This window comes from Aegilops tauschii, chromosome 2 (genome assembly GCF_002575655.3).
Source record: "Aegilops tauschii subsp. strangulata cultivar AL8/78 chromosome 2, Aet v6.0, whole genome shotgun sequence".
Lineage (NCBI taxonomy): Eukaryota > Viridiplantae > Streptophyta > Magnoliopsida > Poales > Poaceae > Aegilops > Aegilops tauschii.
In genome coordinates this window covers 552,811,310-552,825,256 of record NC_053036.3, presented here as the reverse complement: position 1 = coordinate 552,825,256, position 13,947 = coordinate 552,811,310, and positions in this window count along the sequence as shown.

Below are 13,947 nucleotides of genomic sequence, written 5' to 3'. Positions count from 1 at the left end.
ACGTAACTTTCCATAATTGTAACTCCAACTCTTGCCATTTCCGGCTATGTGTTGTGATATTTCCTTCGTGGTTGGGTTTTTTTCTTTTGTTTTGCATTTTGTTCATGTCATGCATCTCATCTCATAGCATCACGCACGTTGCATATGCATGGTTTCATAAAGCTTGCATCCAATCGTAGTTGCCGCGTTCCCCCTTGCCTTCATTGACCGATCCGAGTCCAACCGTGTTTTTGTTTCCCTCTTGTCAAACCACCTTACCTCTTTGCACTTTGCTCAGACCCCTCGCGCGCGTCCGAAAGTTGTCCCGAAGCCGACCCGCTCTGTCGTTACCAATGAGTCTAGATCATCCCCAAACATCTATAAAACATCTCCGTTTTCTTATTTGGACTCCCTACCTATTATTTTCTAGATCGTCCGATTTTAATCGAAGGGACCAAATCGCTAGCATCTAGTTCCCCCACCTATATAAACAACCTAACCCTAGCCCCTACCTGTCCAATCCATCCTTTCCCATCGCGCCGCCGCCACCCACTCACCATCTCCATCGGGATCCTCCCAGATCCACCTCTCTTGTTTTCAGCACCGAGCCAACCACCTGCTCCTCCTCCCTGTCCCCTGGACGCGTCCGGCCGCCGCAGCTGCCTTCGTCCGCGCTCGCTGCCGGCAAGAGCACGGCCAGGCCGTGCCTCGTCTCTTTGTTCCACTCCAGTTCTCTCCTTCTTCTTCCCTTTCACTCTCTCAGTCCTCTGCCTCTCTCTGTACAGGAGCTCCCCCGCCGCGCCATGTTGCCGTTACTCTGCTTCGTCGCCGCCTAGGACTTCCTCGCGCCACCTTCAGATCGAGCAGGAGCCTCGACCCCGAGCTCCTCCTCTGATCCTACCTTAGCGCCGCGCCAAGCTCCGCTACCCAAGCTGCGCCATCGCCTGCCAAGTCCCCGCGTTGTCGTCCTCGCCCGGATTCCCGTCGCTGCGCCAAGTCCCTCGCCCCGCCTCTACTTCCCTGCTCCAAATTGAACGCCAAGCCGCCGCCCTCGAGCTTCTCCGCCGTCGGCGCCCTTCTCCAGCGCCCCAAGTCCCGCCATGAACGCCCGTCGATAGCGTCGCCTCGACCCTGCCTCTCCTCCTCGAGCTCGCTCGTCGAGCACGACGCAGGTCCAGCGCCCGCGGCCCCGGCCTCGTCCCTGCCTTCAAGTCGCCGCTCCGCCGCCGGAGACCAAGCTGCCGCCGCGCCTGACCCCTGCCTCGACCTGCTGTCGCACCCCTTCTTCCTCTGCTTTGAGGATGAGCCAAGCGCCCGCGTTGACTTCTCATCGCGAGGCTCCTGCCGACCCCGTCCGCATCGCCAAGGCCCATCAGCCGCATCCAGATCTGCCGGCCCGCGAACCCCTCTGCTCCAGTTGACCTTTATGCCCATGGTGAGCAGCCCAGTCGATCCAGATTTTGGCCCGATACGTGTTTTTATTCCTGTTGCGATTTTAGCATTTATCCCAGGTTTTACCTGTTTTACAGAAAAGTCCCTCTAGATCATGCATTTAATAACTCACAAATGGTGCATCGGATTAAAATGATTTATATATGAAAAGTGCTTAGAATTTCATCTAGTTTCATAATATGCCACTCTCATCCATGTTTAAAATGTTTAAAATGCTGTTTGTTTAAATTTGCTCGAATGCCATGCTAAAATGATTTATTTCATAACTAAATAACCGTAGCTCCAAATTTAATAAACTTTATATGTAAATGGGGTAGAAAAATCCTAGTTTAACATGGTGCACTTTATTTTGCTGTTTAACAACATTAAAATTGTGTCTAGGGCAGCACAGTAGCAAATTCAAAATATGCATATGGGGATTTTTCCGGAATTGTTGTTTGTTGTTCCGGCCTCATTTAAACTTGCCTAAATAGTTAGTTTATTTATGCTTCACCCTCTTGCCATGTTAATCAACATTTAATATTTTTGGGTACACAAACGAGAGAGAACTAAATATTTGATGTGGTGTTTCGTTAATATGCAACTCGTTGCATATTGAGCTCCGCTTAATTTGTAGTATTGTTTGTGCACTTTGCCATCCCATGCCTCATTAAACCGGACATGCATCATACTTGTTTGTGCATCATGCCATGTGTATGTCGTGGTTGTTTACTATGTTGTTTGTTTCTTTCCGGGTTGCTTCTCTCGTTAGCTTCGGTTTCGTTCCGGAGTTGTGAGGATTCGTTCGACTACGTCCGTTTGTCTTCTTCATGGACTCGTTCTTCTTCCTTGCGGGATCTCAGGCAAGATGACCATACCCTCGAAATCACTTCTATCTTTGCTTGCTAGTTGCCCGCTCTATCGCTATGCTTGCGCTACCTACCACTTGTTTATCATGCCTCCCATATTGCCATGTCAAGCCTCTAACCATCCTTTCCTAGCAAACCATTGTTTGGCTAAGTTACCGTTTTGCTCAGCCCCTCTTATAGCGTTGCTAGTTGCAGGTGAAGATGAAGTTGGTTCCATGTTGGAACATGGATATTTCTGGGATATCACAATATCTCTTATTTAATTAATGCATCTATATACTTGGTAAAAGGTGGAAGGCTCGGCCTTATGCCTGGTGTTTTGTTCCACTCTTGCCGCCCTAGTTTCCATCATGCCGGTGTTATGTTCCTTGGTTTTGCGTTCCTTACGCGGTTGGGTGTTATGGGGACCCCTTGACAGTTCGCTTTGAATAAAACTCCTCCAGCAAGGCCCAACCTTGCTTTTAACATTTGCCACCTAAGCCTTTTTCCCTTGGGTTCTGCAGACTCAAGGGTCATCTTTATTTTAACCCCCCCGGGCCAGTGCTCCTCCGAGTGTTGGTCCAAACTAGAGCCCTTTGCAGCGCCACCTCGGGGAAACTTGAGGCCTAGTTTTAGTTGTACGGACTGCTTATCCGGTGTGCCCTGAGAACGAGATATGTGCAGCTCCTATCAGGATTTGTCGGCACATTCGGGTGGTCTTGCTGGTCTTGTTTTACCATTGTCGAAATGTCTTGTAAATCGGGATTCCGAGACTGATCGGGTCTTCCCGGGAGAAGGAATATCCTTCGTTGACCGTGAGAGCTTATAATGGGCTAAGTTGGGACACCCCTGTAGGGTATAAACTTTCGAGAGCCGTGCCCGCGGTTATGTGGCAGATGGGAATTTGTTAATGTCCGGTTGTAGAGAACTTGACACTTGACTTAACTAAAACGCATCAACCGTGTGTGTAGCCGTGATGGTCTCTTTTCGGCGGAGTCCGGGAAGAGAACACGGTCTTGTGTTATGCTTGAACGTAAGTAGCTTCAGGATCACTTCTTGATCATTTCTAGCTTCTCGACCGTGCGTTGCTTCTCTTCTCGCTCTCATTTGCGTATGTTAGCCACCATATATGCTTAGTGCTTGCTGCAGCTCCACCTCATTACCCATTTTCCTACCCATAAGCTTAAATAGTCTTGATCTCGCGGGTGTGAGATTGCTGAGTCCTCGTGACTCACAGATTCTACCAAAACAGTTGCAGGTGCCGTTGATACCAGTGCAGGTGACGCAACCGAGCTCAAGTGGGAGTTCAACGAGGACCTTGGTCGTTACTATGTTTTGTTTCCTGATGATCAGTAGTGGAGCCTAGTTGGGACGATCGGGGATCTAGCATTTGGGGTTGTCTTCTTTTCTTTTGGTTCTGTAGTCGGACCTATGAGTGTACTCCGATTGATGTATGAATTATATGTTCATTGTGTGAAGTGGCGATTGTAAGCCAACTCTTTATCCCATTCTTGTTCATTACATGGGATTGTGTGAAGATGACCCTTCTTGCGACAAAACCTACAATGCGGTTATGCCTCTAAGTCGTGCCTTGACACGTGAGAGATATAGCCGCAACGTGGGCGTTACAAGTTGGTAATCAGAGCCATCCCCGACTTAGGAGCCCCCTGCTTGATCGAATCGCTGGCGTTGTTGAGTCTAGAACAAAATGTTTTGAGTCTTAGGATTATATATATCGGAGAGTAGGATTCTTTTTACTCCTCAGTCCCTTCATCGCTCTGGTGAGGTCTCCTGACGTAGATGTTTTGCCTTTCCTCTCCTCAAGTTTCACTAAAAAAAATTTAGGATCACGCGGGTATCTTGGAATCGTTCCGATAGTCTTGTGACGAGAACATTGTTCTTCGTGCCTCCTGACATTTAGGGGTTGTGGCAGTGTCCCGGGGAGTTGAGCTCAGAGGTGTTGTCGTCACAATTTTATCGTTGCAGTTCTGGATTACCTGAGTTTTGCCGACATCGAAAATCTCTTTTATGCAGTTGTTGGTGGGATCACCTCGACGCCACCCAGTACTGGGGCGGGAGTTTGGGAGTATTGCCATAACTCGCATAACGGATGCTTTTCGAAGGTTGAGGTAAAGGATTTCCGAAGGTTTCTTGGTTATGTGTTGAAGGATGGATATAGCTGGATCTAGGTATTGTTAGTTTGGGTGAGATATATTGTCTCCCCTGTATCCCCAACACCTGATTGCATAACCAGAAAGTTTCGGGAGTTTATAAGTGGGAACTCAAGTAGCTCCTAGGATATCTTTCCGAGAGATGCATGATATGAGATTGGGGTTCGAGGTCTAGTGGTCCGCCTATCCACGGTTGGTTTTACAGTGGTCTCGTAGTGTCTTAAAGAGTCCTTGGCTATGCCGACTTGGGGACGCTTCGTATGTCATGTGCACTGCCTTGTACATGATGGTGCTGTACGATCGAGCCCGTGTGGGCCCCACCACGAAAACTTCTGACGAAATCTCTATCATATGTTTGTTCCGGCTTATTCCGCAAGCCAAATCCTTTGTTTTGTTTTAAGTTGTGGTATTCGAGTTGCTTCGAAGTCAAATGTGGATTCCATACCTTTTCTAAGTGGTGTTCTCATATTCCAATGTGGATACTAATCCTTCTTGATCATCGAGATTGCCATCTTAATTCTATTTCCAACCGGTGCGTTTCTCTTCGAGATGATCCCATCATTCTCCCCATCCGCAAGATCAATTCTAAGTTTTCTCAACGGTGTTTATTCCATCTGCCCCAAGTTGCCTTCAAGGACTCAGATTTCTTAATCATGTATCCATCTTATGGATGTGAAGTTTCTCCATTCTTTTCCATCAATGTTCTTATCTGGTGATTCTCAGGAAGATGCTCAGGAAGCTTCAAGGTTATCATTCTTCATTCTCGTATTCTTTTCTAGTGGATTCAATTGAAGCTTTCAGTGTTGATTATAGCCCTTTCCTCCTTTCAAATGCTTTCTCATGCCGGTATATCTCTTAATCATTCCCCGCTTGCTATTCAATTGTTCCGGAGTGCTGAAGATATCTCTGAAGATTCGTGTTTCCACTCCGCATCAATTCTAACTATTTCGAGGTTGTTACCTCATTCAAGCCATTTAATTCAACCAGTGCTATCTCCTTTTCAAGTAATCATTTCAACGGTGTTTCTTTTGAGTGGGCCCTAACCCACAGGTCTTTTCCCAGGATCTTACCTGACTCTTCTAATTCTTTTCGGAGTTATTCTCAAATTCATTGCAAAGTTGACGTAAGAATGAATTATCATCAGTCATATGTCTTTCTCCAAGATCTTTCAAATTCTTTTCATTGTTGATTCAACCTTTCTATTCTTCATGGTTCCGGAGTGCCTCAATAATTCATGGTGGTGTTTCTCATCATGATTCTCAACATTTGAATACCGAAGAAGGATTTCTCCAAAATCTTGGTCCGCTCTCTTAAAAATTCATAGTTCTAGCTTATGCCATCCTCTCATAATTGTTTTCAATTGCGAGAATTCTTTTCATACCCATCCGGAGCATTTCATGAGTTGTTTCCATTTCTTTCCTCCGAAGCCCATCATCTCAGAATTATTCATTCTAGCTTTCTGCTCTCATTCTCCAAATCTTACCGGTGCATCGTTCAAATATTCTCTAATCAGTTCATGATCTCTTCGTTCTCATGTATCTAAATTCCCTCAAGTATCTTCAGTCGCTTTCCAATTCTTCCCGGCGAATTGTGCCTTTGCTACTTTCATTTTCAATTCTTACGGTGGTTCGTTCAAGATTTCTCTTCCGTTGTTATCATATCAATTCATTCGTTCTTTCCAAATCCTACCGGCGGATCGTTGAAGACTTTTCTCAAGTTTACGCTATATCTCTCTTAATCCTTTATACGAGAATAAGTAGTATGCCAAATCCGTTGCTTGTCATCAATCTAAATTGGTGAAGGATAAGCATAACATAATTCTTATTCTTGTTTCATCCAAGTGATTAATTCCTTATTCCGGAGGTTCATCAAAATTCTTGATCTCATTTGTTCATCTCTTCTTTCCGGAGTTTGTTCATCATATCACATTCTCCATTCGAGATGCTTCATCTTTTCTTTTTCGGAGTTCAAAGTTTTCACATTATATCGTCCTGAAGCTCCATCTAAATCATTGCAAGACTTCACCTTGTTCTTTCAACTTCTCTTTTCTTTCTTTTTATCATCCTTTATTACCGGAGTTCTTCATGGAGGCTCTACATGGTGGTTCATCAAGGGTTCCTTTCATTCTTCAAGTGTTCTTCAAGAATTCTCTCAAAGCTAAGATCCGCCAAGCTATACTCTAAATAAAGATGGTGTTCAACACATGTTTTGTCCTGAGGAGTTCAACCATTTTTCATCTCGCATTCCGAAGTGCAATTCTTTCTACCTTTTGAGGTGGTCTTATGTCATTCTTGACAATTTCACTTCGTGTTTCATGATTCGCAAGTTGTTAAGAATGAGATATTTAAACCCATCATTTTTATCTTCGTTCAGGAGATCCTTTGGAACCCATCAATCTCTTCATTGGAGTTATCTTGGGGTTTTATTTCACCTAAAGCCTTCCATTGGGAATGTTGCTATTCGTAGTGCTTATCAATGATCCAAGTTTTTCTCCTATTCTCTCGGTGAATCAAGTTTTCATCTCCATGTTGCTCTCAAGCAATCAATTGTTTTCCGTAGTGGCAGAATTTCACCTCTAAGTTTTGAGTTGTTTCCATAAGCCCACAACAAGCTTATTCTTACCGTTGTTGTTTTTCAAACAACTCAGTTCAATCCTACTTCGTAAGGTTGCTCTTTCAAATTCATTTATGGTAGGAGATGTTGGTTTCATTCTTCGTTCTATTCATTCCAACTATCTTCTATTATTTCTTCCGGAGGCATTGTGATGTTGCTCGCTTCGACCCATCATCTTGTTTTGTCAATATCATGTTATTTTATTGCTTATCCATTTAACCGGAGTGTTGTGTCTATCATTCCTATTTTAACCGGAGTCTCATCCAAGTGCTTCCATTTTGCCAAGTTCATACTCTGTTCCTTCCATTTCCAACCGGAGTGTTGTCGCAATTGTTCCTTATCATTCCTTGTACATCTTGTTTCAACCGGAGTTCTTGCATGTACTTCTTGTCCATTGTAACCCTTTTCTTATGTCTTTCAACCTACGATGTTCTCTTGGTGTTCCTTGTTTCCGTTTACTACGGAGTGCTCTCTATTCGCTCATCTCCATTGTGTCATTTCTTTCGAGCTGTTCAACTTTCAAGGTTCTTTGGGTTCACTCGTTTGTCAAGAAGCACTTTGTTTTACCTCTTCTCTTCCGCTTTTCTCCGGTGCCATCCTAGATCTCGGGACGAGATCCTCTTGTAGTGGTGGAGTGTTGTAACACCCCGGATGTAACTTTCCATAATTGTAACTCCAACTCTTGCCATTTCCGGCTATGTGTTGTGATATTTCCTTCGTGGTTGGGTTTTTGTCTTTTGTTTTGCATTTTGTTCATGTCATGCATCTCATCTCATAGCATCAAGCACATTGCATCTGCATGGTTTCATAAAGCTTGCATCCGATCATAGTTGCCGCGTTCCCCTTGCCTTCGTTGACCGATCCGAGTCGAACCGTGTTTTCGTTTCCCTCTTTTCAAACCACCTAACCTCTTTGCACTTTGCTCAGACCCCTCGCGCGCGTCCGAAAGTTGTCCCGAAGCCGACCCACTCTGTCATTACCAATGAGTTTGGATCATCCCCAAACATCTATAAAACATCTCCGTTTTCTTATTTGGACTCCCTACCTATTATTTTCTCGATCGTCCGATTTTAATCGAAGGGACCAAATCGCTAGCATCTAGTTCCCCCACCTATATAAACAACCTAACCCTAGCCCCTACCTATCCAATCCATCCTTCCCATCGCGCCGCCGCCACCCACTCACCATCTCCATCAGGATCCTCCCAGATCCACCTCTCTTGTTTTCAGCACCGAGCCAACCACCTGCTCCTCCTCCCTGTCCCCTGGACGCGTCCGGCCGCCGCAGCTGCCTTCGTCCGCGCTCGCTGCCGGCAAAACCACGGCCAGGCCGTGCCTCGTCTCTTTGTTCCACGCCAGTTCTCTCCTTCTTGTTCCCTTTCTCTCTCTCAGTCCTCTGCCTCTCTCTGTACCGGAGCTCCCGCCGCCGCGCCATGTTGCCGTTACTCTGCTTCGTCGCCGCCCAGGACTTCCTCGCGCCACCTTCAGATCGAGCAGGAGCCTCGACCCCGAGCTCCTCCTCTGATTCTTCCCTAGCGCCGCGCCAAGCTCCGCCGCCCAAGCTGCGCCGTCGCCTGCCAAGTCCCCGCGTCGTCGTCCTCGCCCGGATTCCCGTCGCTGTGCCAAGTCCCTCGCCCCGCCTCTGCTTCCCTGGTCCAAATCGAACGCCAAGCCACCGCCTTGGAGCTTCTCCGCTGCCGGTGCCCTTCTCCAGTGCCCCAAGTCCCGCCATGAACGCCCGTCGACAACGTCGCCTCGACCCTGCCTCCCCTCCTCGAGCTCGTTCCTCGAGCATGACGCAGGTCCAGCGCCCGCGGCCCCAGCCTCATCCCTGCCTTCAAGTCGCCGCTCCGCCGCCGGAGACCAAGCTGCCGCCGCGCCTGACCCCTGCCTCGACCTGCTGTTGCGCCCCTTCTTCCTCTGCTTCGAGGACGAGCCAGGCGCCCACGTTGACTTCTCGTCGCGAGGCTCCTGCCGACCCCGTTCGCATCGCCAAGGCCCAGCAGCCACATCCAGATCTGCCGGCCCGCGAACCCCTCTGCTCTAGTTGGCCTTTGAGCCCATGGTGAGCAGCCTAGTCGATCCAGATTTCGGCCCGATACGTGTTATTTTTCTGTTGCGATTTTAGCATTTATCCCAGGTTTTACCTGTTTTATAAAAAAGTCCCTCTAGATCATGCATTTAATAACTCACAAATGGTGCATCAGATTAAAATGATTTATATATGAAAAGTGCTTAGAATTTCATCTAGTTTCATAATATGCTACTCTTATCCATGTTTAAAATGTTTAAAATGCTGTTTGTTTAAATTTGCTCGAATGCCATGCTAAAATGATTTATTTCATAACTAAATAACCGTAGCTCCAAATTTAATAAACTTTATATGTAAATGTGGTAGAAAAATGCCTAGTTTAACATGGTGCACTTTATTTTGCTGTTTAACAACATTAAAATTGTGTTTAGGGCAAAACAGTAGCAAATTCAAAATATGCATATGGGGATTTTTTCGGAATTGTTGTTTGTTGTTCCGGCCTCATTTAAACTTGCCTAAATAGTTAGTTTATTTATGCTTCACCCTCTTGCCATGTTAATCAACATTTAATATTGTTGGGTACACAAACGAGAGAGAACTAAATATTTGATGTGGTGTTTCGTTAATATGCAACTCGTTGCATATTGAGCTCCGCTTAATTTGTAGTATTGTTTGTGCACTTTGCCATCCCATGCCTCATTAAACCGGACATGCATCATACTTGTTTGTGCATCATGCCATGTGTATGTCGTGGTTGTTTACTATGTTGTTTGTTTGTTTCCGGGTTGCCTCTCTCGTTAGCTTCGGTTTCGTTCCGGAGTTGTGAGGATTCGTTCGACTACGTCCGTTTGTCTTCTTCATGGACTCATTCTTCTTCCTTGCGGGATCTCAGGCAAGATGACCATACCCTCAAAATCACTTCTATCTTTGCTTGCTAGTTTCTCGCTCTATCGCTATGCTTGCGCTACCTACCACTAGTTTATCATGCCTCCCATATTGCCATGTCAAGCCTCTAACCATCCTTTCCTAGCAAACCGTTGTTTGGCTAAGTTACCGCTTTGCTCTGCCCCTCTTATAGCGTTGCTAGTTGCAGGTGAAGATGAAGTTGGTTCCGTGTTGGAACATGGATATTTTAGGGATATCACAATATCTCTTATTTAATTAGTGCATCTATATACTTGGTAAAGGGTGGAAGGCTCGGCCTTATGCCTGGTGTTATGTTCCACTCTTGCCGCCCTAGTTTCCGTCATACCGGTGTTATGTTCCTTGATTTTGCGTTCCTTACGCGGTTGGGTGTTATGGGGACCCCTTAACAGTTCGCTTTGAATAAAACTTTTCCAGCAAGGCCCAACCTTGGTTTTAACATTTGCCACCTAAGCCTTTTTCCCTTGGGTTCTGCAGACTCAAGGGTCATCTTTATTTTAACCCCCCGGGCCAGTGCTCCTCCGAGTGTTGGTCCAAACTAGAGCCCTTTGCAGCGCCACCTCGGGGAAACTTGAGGCCTAATTTTAGTTGTACGGACTGCTCATCCGGTGTGCCCTGAGAACGAGATATGTGCAGCTCCTATCGGGATTTGTCGGCACATTCGGGTGGTCTTGCTGGTCTTGTTTTACCATTGTCGAAATGTCTTGTAAACCGGGATTCCGAGACTGATCGGGTCTTCCCGGGAGAAGGAATATCCTTCGTTGACCGTGAGAGCTTATAATGGGCTAAGTTGGGGCACCCCTGCAGGGTATAAACTTTTGAGAGCCGTGCCCGCGGTTATGTGGCAGATGGGAATTTGTTAATGTCCGGTTGTAGAGAACTTGACACTTGACTTAACTAAAACGCATCAACCGCGTGTGTAGCCGTGGTGGTCTCTTTTCGGCAGAGTCCGGGAAGAGAACACGGTCTTGTGTTATGCTTGAACGTAAGTAGCTTCAGGATCACTTCTTGATCATTTCTAGCTTCTCGACCGTGCGTTGCTTCTCTTCTCACTCTCATTTGCGTATGTTAGCCACCATATATGCTTAGTGCTTGCTGCAGCTCCACCTCATTACCCATTTTCCTACCCATAAGCTTAAATAGTCTTGATCTCGCGGGTGTGAGATTGCTGAGTCCTCGTGACTCACAGATTCTACCAAAACAGTTGCAGGTGCCGTTGATACCAGTGCAGGTGACGCAACCGAGCTCAAGTGGGAGTTCAACGAGGACCTTGGTCGTTACTATGTTTCGTTCCTGATGATCAGTAGTGGAGCCTAGTTGGGACGATCGGGGATCTAGCATTTGGGGTTGTCTTCTTTTCTTTTGGTTCTGTAGTCGGACCTATGAGTGTACTCCGATTGATGTATGAATTATATGTTCATTGTGTGAAGTGGCGATTGTAAGCCAACTCTTTATCCCATTCTTGTTCATTACATGGGATTGTGTGAAGATGACCCTTCTTGCGACAAAACCTACAATGCGGTTATGCCTCTAAGTCATGCCTCGACACGTGAGAGATATAGCCGCATCGTGGGCGTTACATTGTTGGAGGCGGCAAAAGGAATTTGCAACACATATTTAAGCTTGTCTCCTTTGGGAGAGGTGAGGACGATGCCGGCTCCCAAACCGGTGCGCATCTTGGAGCCATCAAGATGCATCCGCCAATGGGTGGATTCCGGTGCCGGCGGCAGGTACTGGGTCGCGGCCCAGTCGACGAGGAAGTCGGCCAGTGCTTGTGACTTGATGGCGGTGCGAGGCTGGTAGTAGATGCTGTAGGGGGCCCAATCTATGGCCCATTTGGCCACTCGGTCTGAAGCATCTCGGCTTCCAATGATCTCGGCAAGTGGAGCAGTGCAGACAACAGTGATTGGATGCTCTTGAAAGTATGGCTTTAGCTTCTTGGCGGCGAAATGCACGCCGTAGCACATCTTCTGATAGTGGTGGTAGTTCTGCTTGGAGGCGGACAACACTTCACTCAGGTAATACACTGGCCTCTGGACTGGTAATGCTTTGCCCTCTTCCTTGCGCTCCACAACTATGACTGTGCTGACCACCCGGCTGGTGGCGGCAATGTAGAGAAGCATGGGCTCCTTAGCAGTCGGAGCCGCCAGGACAGGCGGAGTGGTCAATATTTTCTTGAGCTGGAGAAAAGCTTCGTCCGCCTTGTCGTTCCACTTGAAAAAAGTGGTTTTCTTCATGAGCTGGTACAGGGGAAGAGCCTTCTCGCCCAGGCGACTGATGAAACGACTGATGGATGCCAAGCGGCCGGTGAATTTTTGCACATCCAGCAGTCGGGTGGGTACCTCCATCCTCTCGATGGCTTTGATCTTCACAGGGTTGCACTCTATGCCGCGCTCTGAGACCAGGAAACCAAGAAGCTGGCCGGCTGGTACTCCAAAGACACATTTCTCCGGGTTGAGCTTGATTTGAAAGCGGCGCAAGTTTTCAAATGTTTCCTTGAGGTCCTCTAGTAGAGTGCCACGCTTCTCCGTCTTCACCACAATGTCCTCCACATAGACGTGGGCGTTCTTGCCGAGTTGCTTGAGGAGCCACTTCTGCATGCAATGCTGAAACATGGCGCCGGCATTCCTCAAGACGAACGTCATGGCAGGTAGCAGAAGGCTCCGAATGGTGTGATGAAGGCGGTCTTCAGCCTGTCGGCCGGGTTCAGCTTGATCTGATGATACCTTGAGTATGCATCCAAAAAACTCAACAGCTCGCATCCGGCTGTGGAGTCTATCACTTGGTCGATTCTTGGCAAAGCAAATGGATCTTTGGGGCAAGCTTTGTTGAGGCTGGTATAATCAATACACATGCGCCACTACTTATTCTTCTTCAGTACAAGGACTGTGTTGGCTAACCATTCTGGGAAGAACACTTCCATAATGAAGCCGGCTGCTAGAAGCCGGGCTATCTCTTCTCCAATGACTCTTCTCTTCTCTTCTGACAGGCGGTGCAAGGGCTGCCTGACCGGCTTGGCATCAGGTCAGACATGTAGCTTGTGCTCGGCGAAATCCGTCGGAACACCCGGCATGTCCTTAGGAGACCATGCAAAGTTGTCCCGATTCTCACGGAGGAGATCGACGAGCTCACTTTCCTATTTGCTCTCAAGGTTTGCACCTATGACCGCGTGCCTCTCCGGGTGCTTCGGGTCCAAGGGTATCTTCTTCGTTTCTTTTGCCGGCTTGAACGAGCCCTTAGATTCCGACTCCCTAGGGTTTGGCGACATTTCCGGCTGCTTGCCTGCCATTGCCACAATCCGGTCAAGGAGCCGCTTCTCTGCTGCGATCACGAGGGACTCGGCTAGCCGGTTGTTGTCTGCCGCACAGGCGGACGACTTCTTGTAGTCCCCGACTACGGTTAGGATTCCCTTGGTGCTTGGCATCTTCATCTTGAGGTAAGCATAGTGGGGGACCGCCACGAACTTGGCCAGAGCAGGCCGGCCAAGTAGCGCATGATAGGGGCTCTCAAGGTCCACCACCTCAAACCAGACTGGCTCTCGGCGGAAGTGATCTTTGTCTCCAAAGAGGACATCTATCTGGGTCTTGCCGATTGGTGAGAAGGAAAGGCCAGGGACTATGCCATGGAATACAGTCCGACTGGGCTGAAGCTGCCTCTGCTTGATTCCCAACTTCTCCATAGTGTCTCGGTATAGGATGTTGATGCTGCTGCCGCCATCTATCAGAACTCGGGAGAAGCGAGCAGCCCGGCTCTCTGTTGCGAAGGTGGCGTCCAAGGCCAGGGCATAAGAACCAGGAGAGGGCATCACCTCCAGGTGGTCAGCTCTGCTCCAACTGATAGGCTTCTCAGACCAATGCATGAACTCGGGGGTCTCTGATGCTACCGCATGTACTTCTTGTTGCCGTTCCCGTCTGCTGTGCTTATCGTCGGCCACGCTGGTGAACACGACA